At 35.7% G+C, this 6,000-nt stretch overlaps 1 long non-coding RNA gene across 1 annotated transcript; it reads right to left on the reverse strand.

The window, feature by feature from the left end:
* Positions 1–2,194: 2,194 nt before the first annotated feature.
* Positions 2,195–3,957, reverse strand: LOC135079328 (uncharacterized). Its single transcript, XR_010258780.1, has 2 exons — positions 3,030–3,957; positions 2,195–2,419 (listed from the first exon to the last, which is right to left on the reverse strand). It is a non-coding gene; the product is annotated as an uncharacterized LOC135079328 (long non-coding RNA).
* Between the last annotated feature and the right edge of the window lie 2,043 nt (positions 3,958–6,000).

Below are 6,000 nucleotides of genomic sequence, written 5' to 3' on the forward strand. Positions count from 1 at the left end.
AGTCAACCACAGGTCGAGTAGAGAGACTAAGGCGGTGCAATAAATATGACGTTTAATTAATATACTTACATAGCATTAGATAAAATAAATATCATCCCTAAGGAACACATGGCTAGTCGTTGCCAGATCTTGTGATACAAATGTCTTCGGTTGACCGTGACGTACAGGTGAGCAAGGTTTCAGTAGGGTAATTCAAGTGCAATCTGTCATTTCAATCTATTCTATTTGTCATTTAGCTTGTTTAATCTGTGCTCAATAAAGTGCACAATATTTAAGCAGGATATGGTTGCACGCGGATTTTTAGAGAGTTAAATCTTTTGGCCAATAGAAAACGTCATAATAGTTATTATATGAACTGGGATTGGTCAATGACTTTTGAAATTAAAATCCGATGGCCTGAAAAAATCGGTTTTCCAACAAACGTCAGTTACGCGCAAGGAGGTTTAGCTATTTATCCATCGAAGTTAATAAGGGAGAAGACATAAGACTAATTTTATTATTTGCCTGCCGCGACCCGGTTTTTACGAACAATGACGATGACGAACGATGAACCAGTAACGAGGAGCACACTTAGCAATGCTTCCAGGTTGCGCCTCGGTATCAATTAAGTAACATTTTTCGTTAAGTTTACTTTATGGCCAACTAAAGGACTTTTGCCGTCTCCATGGACAAACTCGAAGTATGATAACTAGAGTCATTGTCAAAATTTTGCACTGCCATTGCCGCTGGATACCATATATCGCTACTATATTCATAGATAATAGACTTTCAGTTAATCGTCAAAATTGACATTGTTTTTTAAATAACAACAAATGGTATGAATTTTTAAATGTGATATTTTTATAAAGGTAAGTCCCCAAAACAACATTTGATAGCCTATTTTCTTTCGTTGGCATCTAAGTTCCTGTTTTCTACATATATGTTACTACTACCTATTTGATAAGTAACTAAAAACTTTGTCATTTTTTCCGTGTGAACAAAAGCCCTACAATAAATCACCTATTTTTACCTAGTAGGTATACCCTACATATTTATGCTAGACGTGTTGCAAAGACAATAATAATTATTATTAGCATAGCATGCCATAGGTACTACTCGTACCTATGTACACGTGTGGAATGGCTCACATACTACCCGTTCGCGCTAAGTTTGCCGCCCTTCTGACCGACCGCACCAACAAACCACACTACCAGTAGTGTCGTGGGGAATATTTTTTCCCTTCTACACTACCAAGCCAGTAGTGTCCTGGGTAATGGGTTATTTATAAGGACCATACATCTTCATTCCCATCGACACTACTCCATAACTAAACGCGCGTCCCCTCCCCCAACCGCGATTCAAGGCAATCGGTTAGTGATTAAACGCAATTAATGTGTCTTATTTTATGCAAATACACAATTCTTATCAATATTAATAAATAAAAAACATTCTAAATATAGTTTGTTATAGTTATAGACGTTTCCCTTCGAGTGACGTCATATCGCCAGCGGCAAACTTAAAGCGAATGGATAGTAATTAAGCTGTAAATACACATCCACACGCACATGGCTCAAGGGTATAGACCCTTGAGCCATGTGCGTGTGGACTGAGTTACTTAGGGCTGTTATGGATATTATGTAGTTTCGGTTATGGATACGGTTACGGATATAGGAATAATATTATACCGGTTTCGGTTACGGATATTTTTTTCGGTTCATTCATGGCCGCACACTTTACATCGAATAAATAATATAAATTTATACTAGATGGCATTATAAAGGTAAATCAGACTGTTTTGCCTTTACATTAATGCTATACAAAAACAATTAAAACTGCCTACATCCGAAACTTTTAAATCGGTTACGGTTTCGGATAACCGAAAGTTTCGGTTACGGATATCCCTGGACAGAGTGATCTTTTCAAAAAACTCATCCAACACAACCAAATTTTGAGAGGATTTAGGATATAACTGTGAAAACTTCATAGTAAGGTATTCAATTTGTGAAACCTAAACATCGAAAGCTATAACTAATTTAATAAATCTACTGTCTGGGCAGCGCAGTTCTTTCACAATTATTCAAGTTTTATTTATTCATTCATTCATTTAATTTAAAGCAAGAAGTTATGAAGAAACAAATTTTATGGCTTAACTGCTCTAACTTGCTCAAAACTAAACAAATGTACATTATAGAGCTGCTTCAATAAAACAAGGAGGTATGAATTTTTTAATATTTTTATTTTTTTTTGGCAGCCTTTACTAGGCAGATTCAGTGGAGAACCTTCTGTTCTCTATTAAACAAAATCTTTTAATTAATATTATACACACTGATTGCTTCCCTTCTTGCCAGTCTGGTGAATGCATGCGCATTAAGTAAATCAAATAAATTGTTAAAATGCTCCAGAAAAGTGGCTGTTGCAACAGATCCTGCAGGCAGCTCATCTTAAACAATATTACAAGTTTTAGTTAAGTAATCAGATATTTTGACAGCATTTCTTAAAATAAAGAAAAGGGAGAAGAAACTAAGAAGATAATAATTTGATAGATAATTTATCCAAACAATATATTGGGCACTAGCGGCCGCCCGCGACTTTGTATGCGTGGATCCTGTTTTACCCCTATAGCCTATAATGTTATTCTGTGTTATAAAAAATAATACTGTATGGTTTCATTAAAATCCGTTCAGTAGTTTTTGCGTGAAAGAGTAACAAACTCAAACATCCATACGGACATCCAGACATCCAAACTTTCGCATTTATAATATTAGTAGGATGTTATTATGACGTTTATACAATAATACTATAAAGTTTCAACAAAATCCCTTCAGTAGTTTTTGCGTGAAAGAGTAACATTCATAATACTCTTTTAATTTAATTTTAATTTGTACACCGCAAAGGTAAGAATGTTGATACCATTTTAAATGCTGACTTAACACCTTATGTAGGTACCTACACATGTTTGAACAAATAAATGTATCTTTATCTTTATACTCGCATAAACATACATTCACACACACTTTTGCATTTAAATAATATTATGTAAGATATTAAACCTTGGATTCCAGAGAAATTATTGTATTTCCCCGCAAAGAGGTTTCCTGTTTCAATATATGACAAAGCTCCTGAAATTGGCCTTTGTTAAGCCTGTAACGTTGCCTGAACAGAAGCTCTGGCATGTCTTCAAAATTTTCTTCATATATTCTGGCTAATTCTCGCATTTTCCGCCTTCTCCGCAATTCTTCCCTGTGGGCAGCCCACAAGAAATGTAAAGTATTCATTTCGTTAGATTTTGTATCAAATAGTAGGATAGGGCTATTTGAAAAATAGCATCTGACAGTTTTGGTGGTAAAAAAAATATGATAGAAATAAAACCTTGACATTGGCAGCGGGGCGCCACCGTCAATACCGGATCGCTGGTTCCGATTTTTTGCCATGTTGGAAACTATATAGTTGAACGACGGTAGCGCCCCCTTATCAATGAGTTTGGTGGGACAGTTCAGTTTAGGCATAGAGTTTAGGTCATCTTTAAGATGTTTTTATATGTCATTGGATTGGAGGGAGGAATGATTGATGAAAGTTTACATTAGAGCTATAAAATAATAATTTAGTTATGTAAAGACAGCCTAATATAAGTCCCTCTGTTAAAATTACATAATATATTTACTTTAATGAAGACATTTATAATATACTAATATTATAAAGCTGAAGAGTTTGTTTGTTTGTTTGTTTGGTTGAACGCGCTAATCTCAGGAACTACTGGACCGATTTGAAAAATTCTTTTTGTGTTGGATAGCCCGTTAGTTCCTGAAGGCTTTAGGCTATTTATCATCACGCTAAGACCAATAGGAGCGGAGCACCAATCAAGAATATTTCAAATCAATGAATTTTTACCTTTTGAGAGCTGATGCTGCGTAAACGGTTAAAGTTTCGCAAAAATCATGTATGACAGGATTGTTCCCCTTTAAAAGCTCTTTAAAAAAGTCCGCGGTAGCATATGTCTATCTTTTAAGGTTGACTCATAGTAACCATTTTTATGCAAAAAAAATCTGTTTTAAAATAATGCATTATTTGCGAAGGTGTTTTTATAAACATGATATTAATCCTTATCCAAATAAATAAATTATTCACCACAAGTATTTAATTTTAAACATTCTTGCCCTTTACACCATTCGATTTCAATAAATATCTTAGGAGATATCCCAGTTTTAAAATCACATCGCAGCAAAATAATGATCAAGTAGGTACTACGCGCGCTACTGATGGATCAATGCACAGCCTAAACCGCTGATCGTAAAGACCTGAAACTTGGACGGTGTGTTCTTTGTATGACGTAAGCATCTGATAAGAAAGGATTTTCCAAAATTCTACCCCTAAGGAGGTAAAAAGGAGGGGCAAAGTTTGTATGAAATAACGAGATTCCTTCGTCCAATCTACTTAAAATTTTGCATAAGCATTCTATAACAGAATTAATGGAAGACGTGTTTCGTATTTTAGTGAAATGCCCCCCCTAACTATGTTAAAAAGGGGTAGAAAGTTATTTTAGTGGTGATTTGCTTCAAAGTTGATATTAATTACTCATTAGTGCATTTTTTTACAATCATGACGTCATGTTAACGACTACCATACTCTAGGGGCCTCCACTTAACCTCGGAGTGGGTGCCCGCTGCGTGCGCTCGCCCAACAATGCATAGTAATGCATGAAAGTCATGCCGCGGGCATGGAGCCGCGGGCACCTGCTTGCGCTGTATATGTTACAGGAAATGTATGAAATCCGTCATTGTATACAATTCCTAGGATTTGTGTATAAGTCCTAAAATCACCCGGAAATGTGTGATGTAAATTATATTAGGCACATTTCCTAGGAAATTTACACATTTCCTAAACAGCAATCGGAAATGTAATTAAGATTTCTTTTTTTTCTCCGAAACATAAATGGCGCTACCGCGCCGCGGCCGCTGTGTATGTGTAAGGTCGCAAGTCTAACCTAACCTAACCGAGACTTTGTTATCCAGCTACAGGAGTACTAAAACCTTCATGCCAATAATAGTTTAATAAAAGAGATGTTAAAATTAGGGTTTTCCAATACTTCAGCGTAATATGCGGGATGCCGAAAGAAAGGTATGCCAATAGGAAAATATTTTTTTCAGCCAAAGTATAATAGTGCGAAAACAACTTTCAGGCTAAACAATATTATTATAGTTGTGAGTTAAAAGTACCTATCGGCCAATGTGGTTTGGCTAATGGAAATTTTAGGCGTACTGAGGGGCACCCGATCACACGACCGCGCTTGTGCCGCTTAGTTTTATACATTTCCTAATACAATATTGGAATTCTATAAAATTCCTAGGAAAAGTATACATGTCCTAGGATATGTGCGTATTAAAAAATCTCTGAAGCAATATTTTATACATTTCCTAAATAGCTTCGGAATTGTATACATTTCCTAGGAATAGTATACAATTCCTAGAATTCATACATTTCCTGTAACATATACATAAACTCATTTTCGCGCGAGAGTTTTGGCGGAGGCCCTTGAGGTAGTGGGAGTAGTCTTGAGGAAAAGCTCCTTCTCCCACGGCCAGTGGCATGCTGGAAGCTTGGTGATTCTAGCACCCGTAGGAAAATATAAAAAAAAAGTTTACCAATAATACTGCGGTAGGTGTAGTTTTCGATTTCGTTGTAAAAAAATAATACCACCGAGTAACTTTCACCGGATCAAAGGCCGAGCTGCATATTCATAAAATATAAGAAAAAAATATTTTCATGTTTATTTAACCTGATTTTAATATTTTTTCTGAACATTTAGATAATAACGTTAAAACATTTAAAAATAATCGTATGAGAACGTTTTCGACTTCTCCACGGACGAAGTCGCGGGCAAAAGCTATTTGTAAAATAATTAGACTAAATTATTAAAAGTGCCTACCCAAAGTCATTATTCCACGCGGACGAAGTCGCGGGCACAGCTAGTTTAATAAATAACACTGTGATTAAATCTGGATTTATCTGTATAAGCCTGACCAG

Source organism: Ostrinia nubilalis, chromosome 16 (assembly GCF_963855985.1).
Source record: "Ostrinia nubilalis chromosome 16, ilOstNubi1.1, whole genome shotgun sequence".
Taxonomy (NCBI): domain Eukaryota; kingdom Metazoa; phylum Arthropoda; class Insecta; order Lepidoptera; family Crambidae; genus Ostrinia; species Ostrinia nubilalis.